The 13,509-nt window shown below is 41.6% G+C and overlaps 1 long non-coding RNA gene across 2 annotated transcripts in view; it reads left to right on the forward strand.

Moving 5' to 3' along the window:
• Positions 1-12,872, forward strand: part of LOC121672673 — a 39,296-nt gene extending 26,424 nt beyond the window's left edge. The window contains exons 4-5 of one of the 2 annotated variants that reach the window (XR_006018927.1): positions 7,689-7,851; positions 12,439-12,872. This is a non-coding gene — a long non-coding RNA (uncharacterized LOC121672673). Of the gene's footprint in view, positions 1-7,566; positions 7,852-12,438 lie in introns of those variants that run through there. The other variant, XR_006018926.1, reaches the window with a different exon arrangement.
• Positions 12,873-13,509: the final 637 nt, after the last annotated feature.

The raw sequence follows: 13,509 nt of genomic DNA on the forward strand, positions 1-13,509 counted from the left end.
GTGAGGTGGCCGAGGTCTCTCTCCAACATACACCCTTTGTGTTAAATCCCATGCACCACTTCTGATATTCCACAAATCCATACAAACCCTCTGGATCAAGGCAAAGCATTTTTTCATGGAAGTTACTCCCTCTGCCACCACCCTGTGTTTGTCAGAAAGGAATAAAACTGCACTGTATAAAAGCAGAGAGAAAAAATCCTTTATTTCTGAAATTTTATCTTCCAGAGGCAGGTTTTACCTTGCATAAGACTCTCCATAAATCTGAGGTCTTGTAACTTTGATCTGTTCACCCCCTGCCTACAACATAGACTTCAATCCCACCTCTTGCTTAATGGACTGTAAGGAATTGAGGAACACTTGCGTAAGAAAAAACCCAGTACTGGTTCCTTATTTCTCTGCTCGTTTCTTAAATTAACAAAAAACCTTTAGGAGCCGCTTTGAGGACACTTGCAGTTGTGAAGGCAAGAGCCATCCTCCTTCCTTTCACTGCTGATTCCTGTTTAGGCAGGGATTATGTCACTGTCCACATCAGTGCTCAGGCACTGCTAGAAGGGGCTCAGAGCCCAGCAAAGCCAACCAGCAAAGTTACCCTGTCAGGGTGTGCATGAGTCTGTATCTTGCTGCAACAAGAACCATAGAAACAAAATCACTGTGATTAATCCCAGCAGAAAATGTGGGCAAAACTGGAATGTGATTTTCTTCTCAATCAATGTTATGGAGCTCCCACCGATCTTTTAATAATGTTTTGTTTATGGATGAAAAGATACTGAGGTCCCAGTATATTACAGTCTTTCCTGTTTAGACCTGTAAATGAACCCCAAAATAATTGTCATATTTTGTTGCCTGCTCCACATCCACACTCGGCTTACTTGTATATAAATTAAAGATAAACTGCATTTAATCCTGTTAAGCATTAAAACATGAGCAAACAAATTGACTTACAAAATACAGGGGGATGGCAGAAAAAGAAAATAAGCTCGGAAAATAATTGGTTCTAAGGAAGTTAATGAAAGTTTGTAGCATGCTTTTTATATGAATAGAGTTCAGAAGAGATTATTTTTTTTGAAGTGTTACTCACAAATCTCCTGTATCCACAATAGATCTTTTGTTAACTGTACCTGCACATTTATTGTGTACGACAGCCTAATAAAATGAAGTCATTTTAATAAACATTGTATCAGAATATCCTATCTTCTATGTGGCAGTGCGAATTTCCACTACTGAAGGAAACATTTAACATTCTCACCATTTTAATACTTTTAATAAATATTTGCAATTCCTGTGATGATGCATAATGGCAGAAAAATGCATTGCCTCCAAAATTTATGTGGCTGCTGGCAGGTGGCCATTTTCCAATTTTCTGTCTCACTAATATACATTTATTATGTATTTCTAAGGGCTTTTCTTTTCAGTATTTGGCTTGCCATAAAATTGCTATTTCTTTTACAAGAGAAAGTGCTCGTGACAAAGAAATCTCAATTGAACCCAAACCTGACAAATGGACATCTGCTGGCCAAGCCAGAGGAGAAAAACAGTTGCCCAGCATAGCTCTTGGTTTGATGCCTTCCCTTCAGCCACAGCCACAATATGTTTGGATCAGAAGCTCACATTCTGAACTGATAACAAGAATCAGTCCTTGCTTAGTAATATTTCCTGAAGTGCGACATTGTATTGCATCATGTTACACATGACACGACATGGAATAACATCACATTACATGATGGGTTATGACATAGGCAAGGAAGATGCAAGTTAATATCATGCATTATGTTTTATTTTGTCTAAATTGCTGGAGCAGAGCGTATGATGAGCTGTGAGTGGTCTCTTCTGTGCTGGCTTTGTGCAATTTATACAACAGCCATCGTTATAGTACCTGAGCATCCACCAGCACATAATTAAGCCTCTATTGATAGCTGAAATCCTTGAATCTCTCACTAAGCACATATCAGTTCTCTGTTTAAGTAGCAGCATTCATTTGAAGAGCAAGGGAGCAGGGACTAAGTACGAAGCCTAAACAGGCGGTAAGAAGTGGTAAAACTCCTAAGATGATGCATTTGTACTCTCTCAATGCAAGGAAGCTGATTTTGTGAAACTCTTTATGGCATTCATAGCAAAGCAGGGGATATCCTGTATCACAGAGCGTGTGCTTCTTGAGGATCCTTTCTGGTAGCAAATGATGCTCAGAGAGTGTGATTTGTTATCAGAGAGCTATTTGTGATGGCCAAGATAGAAGGGCACTGAATAAATATCTACAGCTCTCAGGAACTGAAACATGATGGTGCAGGAGATGGAAAGAAATATCTCAAACAGGCAGAGGAACACAACCTCGCTACCAAAGGTGACTGCAAATTCAGTAGCTTTTGCTTTTATTTTTTTCAAAGCTGTGAAGCAACAGGATAATCCAAATTAATAATGTACTGTATATTAAATTTTGCAGTAATATGCCTTGATTAAACTAATTCCTGGATTGATAAATGCAGTCCCCCTAGCAGAGGCTGCTGTACAAGAGGTTTAATCATTGATTTGCTGGGGAATTACGGCCAGGTTGCTTCATAGTCTGCATTTTTGGTTTTCCCTTTACTTGACCTACTTTGGCCCCAGCTCAGGAAATCATCACTGTTTGGGAAAGTGCTTACTGGACTTACTGTGAATATTTCAGAGCTTTCCTGAATCCTGGAGCTCCTGCAGCACTGGATATGGAGAAGATAAAGGCACATTTTTCACTGATGATCATGGGCTTATGGCAGGACTAAAACTACAGGTTGGAACTGACCAGGTAGAAAATTTCTGGATTTTTTTTTTTTTTTTTTTTCCAAACTGGAAATTTAATGTGTCTAATTCTTCTTTATCAAATCATCTATTTCTCTATTTTGAAACTAATTCAACTGAATTGGGTGCAAACTTTGCAAATTCTCACCAGAATTTCCCAGCTGTCCAAAAATTATGTCAACCTTGAATATCTGCCCAAAAATGTAATAATTTTTAATAAGTAATAGTATGTAACTGTTTAAGCTAGCACATATATATTTATGCATGTTTATTTTATTAATACATTAGTATACTAATATGTAATAGTATAAAATATTTATCGTAGAGTGATTTATTATAGGGATTATGCATTATAGGATATTGTATAATACAAATAGTATTATATTGAAATATATAATTAGTATTAGGGATTGAAGAGGAAAAAAAGGCATGATTTTTCTTTGCAAAGGATAATATTCAAATATTGGGGTGAACAGATGAAGGGCCCCTCTTACCCTCCTCCTGATGCTTAGATCAGTGGCAAAGTGTAGATTTTTCTATGTAACTTGTTTTTGGGTCTAATTGATTTCTTCTTCCTGAATCTGCAGCCAGTGCTGCCTTTTTAGAAGTGCTTTTCAGCCTTGCTCCCCTGCAATACTTCGTTGTGCTCAGTCCATCTCACACTAGAGACGTGTCTGAGCTTTGTTTGCATTTGTTTTATGAAGTGGAGGATATGAAGTTTTTGTGTTGCTCATGTTTGATGCGGGTTGATAAGAGCCAGATATTTGAAGAAATGGAGAAAAGCAGATTAAAGATTTCCTGTTCCCTCGTGGCCAGCTTTCTCTGAGATGAAATGGAGGATTTGTGAGTGGGCACAAGTGAGTGATACAATCATTTCTCTACGAGCAAGTTTAACTGTATCAGCGGGCTGAATCTTAGCATTTTTGATAACGATTGTCTTCCGAGAAGAATTCATGTATTTGGTACTCTGGCTGCTGATTTCATCCATGTCAGCGAGTTTAGTTTGCTAGCGAAAGATTTCTCAGAAGTAACTTTTCCTTACAAAGGGTGGCTATTAAAAGAAAAGAAATGAAACAAAACCCTACAAAAACAAGCAAAGAAAAACACCTAACAACAGGGAAAACTCTGGTACTTCATGAATCTTTTTACGCTCATACATTTTATAAGGATTTAATGTGATACCTTGTAGGAATAGACAGCAGCAGGTGACTGCGATAACTTTGAAGAACAGCTTTTTTTCTGTCACTTCTTTTCCAGCGTGGCCCAACAGCATTCTTAACAGAAACCACTTGCACAGCATCCCATTTCTCTCAGGAAAATCAGTATGGATTGGTAATAATGCAGAGCAACATACAATTAAAAATTAATAGCAAAATGATTACATTATTCTCTTCTAGCAGAAAAATCCCTCCACCCTACAACAAAGGCCTTTAAAGTACTTTGGCTGTTTTCCAGAAGAGCTGATTAATACTGCACCTAGCACTGCTGCTGGGATGCTCTGCCAGGCAGGAATTGCTGAGTGTCCGTCGAGGAACTGGGCAGGCGGCAGGGAAGGCTCTGCTCCATCTCCCTGTGCCCTCAGAGTGCTGGTGGTACCCACCAGGGAAACCTGCTCAGCTGGCAGCAGCACGGCAGGGCAGTCCTTTGGATTATTCCAATAATCTGTGACATTCCAAACTGAGAGACAATGTGTGGGGAAGCTGGGAGAGAGAGGAATTGCTTTGCAGTGTTACACAGATTATTCTGATCACAAAACTATCCTGCATTAGGGCTTTTAGCCTGAAATAATTGACCTTGACATTGCTCTCAGCGGAGGGCACAGAACTCTTGGTGCAGTGACTTACCTTGAAGAACAGTGTGCAACTGCACAGAATATTTACTTACTACCTTCTTTCTTCTTTAAATTCTTGAAAACTGTGCGCTGCAAGGACAAGTAGGCAGAAGTGCAGTGAGGGATGGAAGGTATTTTATGTGGATGAACACATGAAGAGGTGATTATGTATTGCTAAAAGTCTAATCCCTGGATAAACTACAGTTTGCTATTAATTCTTTGGACTTGCTTAGCTGCTACTTAACATTTTCATGACTTAACAATTATATTCTTGAGCTAAGAGTAACTTTTCAACAAAATGTGTAGGGATTAGAAACATTGATAATTATATTAATTAATATTAATGGCAGTGACAATATTTGTAGTCATATGACAAACATAAGGAAAGCAGGGCTTTAATTTTATCAATTAATTCTGTTTCTAATTGCTTTCACTATTCAATTGTCAGAACGTGTTCTCCTTGCAACAAGGAATGCGTTAAGCAGAAAAAGCACAGACCAGAATTAAGGGGAAAGAGGGCTGTGTTTGTATATGGTGCCGTCTGTTCTCCAGAAACATATTGAGCCTTCTCTGCGGGCTTTGGATTTCTCTCTATTTATTGTAAGTGCCAATCATCTGGAGTAATGGGTTCAGTCTCATTGAGCTGGGTTAGTAGGCAGAGAGGAGCAGGAAATGCCACTGATTGAAGAGCTCTCCAAATTATCAGTTATCCTTCTTCCCACACCTTCCATAGGTGCTGGATGAGCTTGGGACAGCAAGGCAAGCAGGTCTCAGAAAAGAGAGCTCAGTGTGTGTATCTACACAGACTCCTCGGATTTAATACCTTTGATTGGCTCCAAGTTGTCTCTGGAGGAAGGCAGGGAGCTGCAGTCCATTGGCCTTAATCCTTCCCTGTGCTCCCGTATCTTTATACTGCTCCACCAGCTCCACGCCGCCGTAAAACCAACACAATCCACCCTCCGAGCTCCCTGGTGCGAGGGAAATCCCTCACCAGACCCCTTGCTGAGTGCCGCAGCTGCCACAGAGGCTTCCTGGCACCGGGAGGAGGGCAAACCCCTCCCTGCAGATGTGTCCAGAGCCCTGAGATGCTGCTCCTGCTGGGTGTCCCCACAGGCTGGGGGTGTGCAAACCCCGGCCGCAGGGGTGGAGTCCTGAGAGTCCCCATGTCCTGAGACCGCTCTTAATGCGGTGAAGTTTCCCCCCGCACAGAGCCCTCACCACCACAGCCATCCAAGAGGCCAATAAAACAAACAGTGACGATCTCCGGGGGCAGCTGCAATAAACAACGCTGCCAGCTAAGAATGGTGCCTTTGATGGCTCTGCAGGCGAGAGCTCAGCCATCTCTTAGCTGCTGAACCCCAGCTTGCTGCCCTCGCAGGCTGTTCCTGCAATGCTTCAGGAGGCTGCTCTTCCTCTCAGCTCATCCCTCCTTTGGTCCTCCTCAGGATTACATCCCTTCCAAGGCTGGGAGGATCTCACCAAGCCCTGTACAGGTGAAGGAAGCTGTCACCCAGCACATGCTGCTTCAGTGGCCTCTGGCTTCTCCCAGATTGCGTGGGAGAAGTTGCTGCTGCCTGCTCAGCTGTGCAGATGTTGGGCTCTACTGGCCTGGGGAGTTCCTCACTGACACCCCAGTGAATCTGGGGGACTTGCTGATGAGGATTGAGGGAATACCTCCAATTCTCTTGCTTCTTGTGGGTTGGAGATCCTGCCCATCCCATTTCCCTCCTTGTGGACAGAAAATGCTGATCCCCAGCATATCTGCATCTATGCCTATTTTTAGGATAAAATCAGGAAGCACAGCTCCATCTTGTTGTGCAAGCCACATCATTGTTAGAAGGCATTGTCAGGGCAGATTCACATCTTCTGTGCTGGTATAGACGTTCCTTCTTCCCTATATCCTCTTCAGGGGATAGAGCTCAGAACTGGCCCTTTTGTGTTTGTTTCCACTACTCTGGGATAGAGGTGGGAGCCTTTGCTTATCCCATCAGGAAGCACAGGTTTAACGTATCGAACACACCAGCATTGCTTAATGAGTGCTCAGTGAATATTAATAAAAGTTTGGACGTGACTCAGTGGCTGAGAAGTTTGAAAGCTTTGGTTCAAGATTTACAGGAGGCTGTGAGAAAATATGGTATCCAGCAGCTAGCATATAGTGTGGATATTTCACTATCCAGGGATCTCTAATTACTAATAACGTACAGGAACAGTATGATATGTCCTTACAATTGCAGAATCCTTTTCAAAGATAATCTTTAATAGTTTATTTGACAACCTGTAAAATTACAGAAAATTATTAGTCTTGGGAATTACAAAAATCCCCCTAGTACAGTCAAACAATAAAATTATAATTACCTGTGGGTAATTGAAATTTAACTCTTTTTTTATTGTATATTACACATCAATAGCAACATAAGTTCAAGAGTGTCCCCCTCCCCTCCCTTTTCTTTTCCCTACAGAAGTGGGGAAAATGGACAACCCTGCTGGTATCTTGTGAGCCCTTGTCACAGAACAGAGCTTGAACAATTTCGATTAAAGCAGTATGTTCGAGACTGTCATTAGACCTGCATTAAATTACATATCTGGAATGTTAAAAATAAAGAGTACTGAAGCTTATTCATAGCTGCTTGTGGTAAACTATGTAGCCAAGGTTTCTATTATCTTTGAAGTTCTTATTTTTCTCTTTTCTAAAACTTATTGTTTCATCAAACAAATACCTAGCACATTTAAGAACAGTGTGAGCACACGAGCAGAATTGCTTGAGCTGGATAAAGCATTAGCGTGTTTCCATTCTGTGCTCAGTAGTATTGTTTAGTACTAACAATGGTAATTTATCAATTATACAGGAGGGAGCAAAGCTCTTCACTTCTCACAGCTCCAGAAGTACCTGGTACAAGCCCCAAAGCTGGAGACCCTCCCAGACCTCGGGAGGCACCATTTACCATGAGCATTTGCAGGGCCAGGACTTGCCTTGTCCCCTTGCAGTGACCCCATGGAGGCTGCTCAATACTCAGCTCCAAGACTTCCATGGCCTTTTTCCTAAACCAGGAAAATTACAAATTGTTTTTTTTTTTTCTTTCTGACCCAGGGACCTTGATAATGAGACATCGCAGCCTGTTCTTGTCTGGTTGGTGAGACCGTCCAGTCCCTCATCATGTTATTTGTGGTGGCTTTAGAGACTTTCAGACCAATCTGAAGGACAGACCCCAAGCTTTTGGATGCTGCTCAGCCAGGACAAACCCCAAAACACGGTATGTTTGACAATTAATAGTCTATACAGCAGCTTTGTTATTCACTACTGAGATGCACAAAATCCTCTGTAGAAGGATCAGACTGGCTACTCGTATTTGATTCTGTAAAGTGCTTTGTGATCATTATGTGAATATAACAGCACAAGTAAAAATATCTCTGTTTATTGAGAGTTTCAATTAAAGTGTTTAATACACAGATTTTATTGTGAGAGAGGCATCACAAAGACAGAGTACAACATAATGGCAAGCCAGGTATTGTTATGATTATCATTACTATTATTTATATATGATCACTGAAGTATTAACTGAAAACTGGGAAATGGAGTTCCTGAGCCCCAAAGAGCTCATAGTAACAGCTGTTTTTGGAGGATGCAACAATAGCAGACCAGCTCTGCTTCATGGAACAATTAATGGTGCATACAACCCAGTCTGGAAATTCATGATCCCGAATGGGTTTTCCCATTTTCAAAGATCAAAGAAGGTAAAAAACCAGTTGGATCCTGCCTTTTTTATTCTGGTTCCTCTTACTCTTCCCACTGCCTCTTTTCTCTGCCTGTTGGTGTGAAGGGCACCCTTGCACTTTAAGAACTGTGCTGTGTCAGTTTATCCAGCAAAGCAGCTGGAAACTCTTCGCCAAAGTGGAGTTGAACATCTTTGCAAGGGGTGCTGCTTCAAGGGAGTATAGATACTCTGCTTTCCTCACTTGTCCTTCCCATCGGAGATCTTCAAGTGTCTGGGCCTCCTAAAAGCTAAAGTGGAGCTTTCAACTGAGATTTAAACCAAGTGTAAATCTTTCAAGAGCAGAAAGCCCAAGAGGGGCTGTATCATCAGAGCAGTTAATGGTGTGAGCTGAGCAGAGAGAGGCAGAGCTGGGCCAAACCCGTGGTCCTTCCACCAAACACCTCGTGTAACACACCAAGGAGAGGGAGCTGGGAGAGCTCTGTTTGGCTTTGGCTCTTCCCTAACCCCAACCCTTGACCAACATCTGAAGACTACAGGAAAGTTTTTATCCATCCTTATCTCAACCCTCATTCCCTGGCAGATTCTAGTTGCTGAGCTGAATCACCCTAAAAGAAGCAGCTGGGGAGCTGTTGTCCATGAGGATTTATATGGATGGGATGGTTGGAAGTTAAATCTTCCAACCACTACAATGCACCGTAGTGTAAGACAAAGAGCAGGAGATAAATTTTCCTGCCTTTGAAATTCCTGCTCATTCCTTACCTCTGAGCTAAGTTTTACCATTTTGACTCCAGTGAGAAGAGCTATTCCAACATGAGCCTATTCCTCTGCCCTGCAATGCAGGGATGAAGCTAAGGATGAGCAGTTGGAGCACTATCAGGATTACACCCAGGTCAGATTTTTCATTCTGCTAAAAGTTGCTTTTTTGACATGGGAATCAGGAAGATGCATTGATGCAACATGTTGAAAAGGACCAGAAGGTTGTTATTTGCTCCCACCAATACAGAGACACACAACCCTTCTGTAAAGGGAAAACAGTTTCCAGTGAGAACACAAACTTTGAGTGCAGCATACTGGGAGGGCCCAAAAGAGGCTTTGGGGAGCACCTCAGGGAGAGGGGGCTTCCCACGGGCTTTTCTGCTCCCATCTGTAGGGTGAGCTCACAAATGTTTGGGTAGAGAAGGCTGCAAGCTTCCAAATTAAAAAAGGAAAAAAAACAAAACCAAAGGGATTGGCTATTTTTCTTCCTCATGGATTAATAAAAGAGTTAATAAAATAATAAAATAAATCCTCATGGATTTAATAAAAGAGTTAATCCCAGCCTGCTCTGCAAAAGTGAACAGCTCACATTTGTGAGACTTCAAAAGGCTTTGGAGTGTCTGTGCATGGATGTTGTTATTTCCTGTCAGGGCTATCCCAAGAAGATGGGGGCTGGGAGCTGATTTTTGGAAAATGACTTTGGCCTTTGACTAAATCAGCTGGAGTGAAAATAAAAAGTTAGTATAAAATGGGTTTGAGAGTAAACTCCAATTCAGTAAAATTCTGGGTATTTTTTTTTTCCTGTGAGAACCTAAAATTAAAGCTTAATACAGAGCAGTGGTGGCTGACCAGAGCATTTCAACCAGATGGCCCAGAGAATCTGGTTGGGTTTTTTCAAAAAAAACCACCAGAAAATCATGACATGACTTTAACTTCTAAATATGTTATTGGTTTCAAGGAAAAAAAAGAAAAGTCAATTTAGGAAACATTCAGCAATTTAAAACAAAAAAAAAAAAAGGGAAGTTTAGTAGGGAGAAAAATATTATCATTTTACTAAATGGTTTGGTGGAAACATAGAAGACCTGGAGAGCATTCTGCCTGACAGTCAATCTTGTATTCAGACAAGGGAAATGTGGCCCAAGCTCTCCTGCTGAGTCTTTAGTCAGCAGACAAACACATTACCAGGGGTGCTGCTGCCCTTTTTTAGAAGTGCAGTTTTTGGAGCGTGCCGTTTTCAGGGATTTGCTCCGCCCGCTCCATGGTGCTGCTGGGATGGCAGCAGGCCAGGACAAAGCCATGGCAGAGTGCTTAGTTCAGAACAGGCTCTTCTCATTGTGGTGGTGTCCTCACTGGTGCTGTTGGTGCAGGACACACCTGAGCTACGGCCCTGTGGCTGTGCAGGAGGGCTGGGAGTCTCCTGGTCCCTGTCCCCAGGCAGCTCCACCTCGTGCCCAGCTGATACAGCACCAGGCAGTGATTTACCAGGAGAGCTGCACCTCCATTTGCCTCCAAGCATTGAGGGAATTATTATGGCACAGCAGAGAAAATTACCTCAGGCCTTGTTAGGCTTTTCTGGAGAAATGAATTCCATAGTCTGGGTTCCTTATATCCTTCCCTGGCTTGGTGTCCCCCTGCACAGCTGAGGGTCCGTGCTCAGACACAGAGTAAATGTTACAGTTGATATCCCTCGGCAGAGAAACTGCACTGCAGTTTCTTTTTTTCTACTTTTCTTCCTCTTGCACAAGGCCCCTGTGCTACCAGCTAACCATTTCCTGTAAGAAAATGGCATTGTGTTAAAGTTATATAGTGTATCATATTAAATTTTATAACACTGCTTTGTGTTTTGAAAAGACTTTGGGGGGAAACAGCATCAATCAGGGAACCACATTTGATAGACTTGGAAGGAGCCTCCTGGGTCATTTTGTCCAAGACCTCTATGAAGCAGGAAAGCTTCTGCAAAATACCTTTCCCATAAATGTATCTAACCTTTCCTTAAAGACACTGAGTGATTGTGCCATAAATACCTCATGCAGCTAAACCAGTCTGATTGACCTTACGATCAGAAAGTGTCTCCTAATACTGTATATAAGGTACAATTTTCCATTCTTCCAGCTGCAGCTAAGCAAGAAAAAAGGGCAAATACACAGTAATGGGCAACAATACAGACTGTGCAAACAGTTTCACTTTCACTTTACTGCCATCACCTACCATAAATCTGGATGTACCATTGATACTTGGTTTCCCAGTGCAGTGTCTGTGATCCTTGTAGTATCCATCTCACTTTAACTTTTGGAGAGCCACCATTACAGAGTGTGGAAGTAAGGAAGACAGACGAGCAGCATTTTCTGATTCATGAAGCCATTTGAAACCCAATGCTGTGTAGTTAAAGTATTTATTTCTATTCTCTATTTATTAGAATTTGTGAGGTGTTTCTTGTCAGGAACATGGGAGTAGGGGAAGCACAGGGCTTTCTATGGCTCTGGCAGAGTGTCAAAGAATCATTTTCATTCTCCCCCAACAACTGTGTACATGGAAAAATAAATACCTAGTAGTTTGGCTGTTTGTTGTTGCAATAGCAGTGCCTTGTGTGCTGCTCAGCCTTCTTTTTCTCAGTGAATATTAGAAGTGTCATTTTGGGAAGATGTGTTATTAAATCACAGACACACTCATTGCTGAGAGTTTCCTGAGATGCACATAAACTGTCTTTGGTTTGGGTTTTTTTGTCTTTTTTGTTTGTTTGGGTTTTTTTTTTTTTTTGCAAGCACTGAAAGATGATGACAGAGTTGAAGGCCAGTTGTTCAACCACCTCTTTTCATCAGGCGTTCCACAGCTGTACTTCTCCCACATGCAGGACTGGTGCAAAATGGGCCAGGAAAACAAGGCCTAGGAGCAAAAGACACACAAAAGATAAGATAATTTAGAAGGAATATGGTGATGCTGGTTTGAAGCCATGTCAGTGGCTCTGTATGTCCCTGCCCACACTTTTTTGCTGTGTCTCCTTCATGCCTTGTGCCTTTGAGCCAGTTCAGACTGACACTCGCCTGTGCTTCTCAGCTCAGTGCTCATCGTTTCATCCAGGCCTTAAATAAGCCCTGAAAAATACAGATTTTTTTTTTTTAAGGCCTTTTCTATAGAATTAACTAAATGCCATCCTTTCTCTGATGTGCAGAGTTGTAAAATATTTGTCTAGTATTTAGTCACATAGAAACATGTGAAATTACACTAGAAATGCTCCTCACCCAGCTGTTAAGGGCAGAGGCTGCTGAGATTGTGACCGTTCAACCCGATAATATAAAACTGCAAAATACCAATGCCAAGAAAAATACAAATACTGTCAGACCTTTTGTTTATTGTTTCTGTTTTCTTCAGACACTTCCTCCCATAGCATCACCAAATCAGGCTTCCCTCATCACAACAGAGTTGAGACAGTCCCAGCTCACCCCTCACTCCTCTCCTGTCTGAAGCTCCAGCTGGAAGAGCAGCCCTTCCCTGCTTGGGTGAGTTGAACCCCCACAGCATTTGCTTCCATGGGATCCCAGTACTCAAACGCACATGACAAAATCAGATCCTCCTGCTTCCTGCTGACGTCGTATTCCCCATTTTCCTCTTGGTGCTCTCCATTCCCTACATTGTAAATACTTGCTGGGAGGGAAGAGAAGCATATTTTATTCTTTTATGTTGGAAAGGAAATGAGGGCAAAGAGGGCTGATTCTGTTCTTTTATTGCTGCTGTTGTTATTATTGAGAGAGGGTTTATTTGGGGTTTTTTTTTTTTCAGTACAGACAAGTTCTAACCTGTACCTGTGTTCTTAGGTACTCCTGAAAATAAAAAGTACATTTACATCACATATGCTTAAAACAAAAAGAAATTATATATCATAGAGATTTTCTGATCCTGTTCAGTGCACAAATGCCAATCAGAAGTAAATGTGGGGCTCTATCTTGCAATCCATTTTGATATTTACAACAGAACATGGCATATCATTTAATTTAAATTTGCAGCATGCTCAGTGTAATTAATGCTGTGCAGTGCCTAGAAAATCCTGATTTCTTAATGTGATACAATGCCTGCATGCTGAGAGCTTTTTTTTTTAAACTACTGTATCATTTTGGAGCATTAATGGGGAGGCACTGCCATTAAACAGGAAAAAAAAGAGCTAAGGCCACTTGGTCTTTATGAAACTTCCATGCAGCTCCCCAAAATATGATGCAAAGTACAGGTTTGTTTTAAAAGAGGGGGAGAGTCAGAGATTTAATTTTCCCTTGACACAGCATGATGCCTGAATAGCCAGACAGCTATTCCTAAATTATGTGCATTTCATTCCTAGGAGCTGTGAGCATTTTGAATGGGCTGTTGTTAAATACAGTACACAAGCATAAATACTCCAGGGAACAGCTAGCTGAAATTTTGGCATGAGCAGAAATCTGATGTAGTATCTGA

Source organism: Corvus kubaryi, unplaced genomic scaffold, assembly GCF_017639235.1.
Source record: "Corvus kubaryi isolate FWS band 111438036 unplaced genomic scaffold, C.kubaryi_AGA036_p1.0 64840, whole genome shotgun sequence".
Lineage (NCBI taxonomy): Eukaryota > Metazoa > Chordata > Aves > Passeriformes > Corvidae > Corvus > Corvus kubaryi.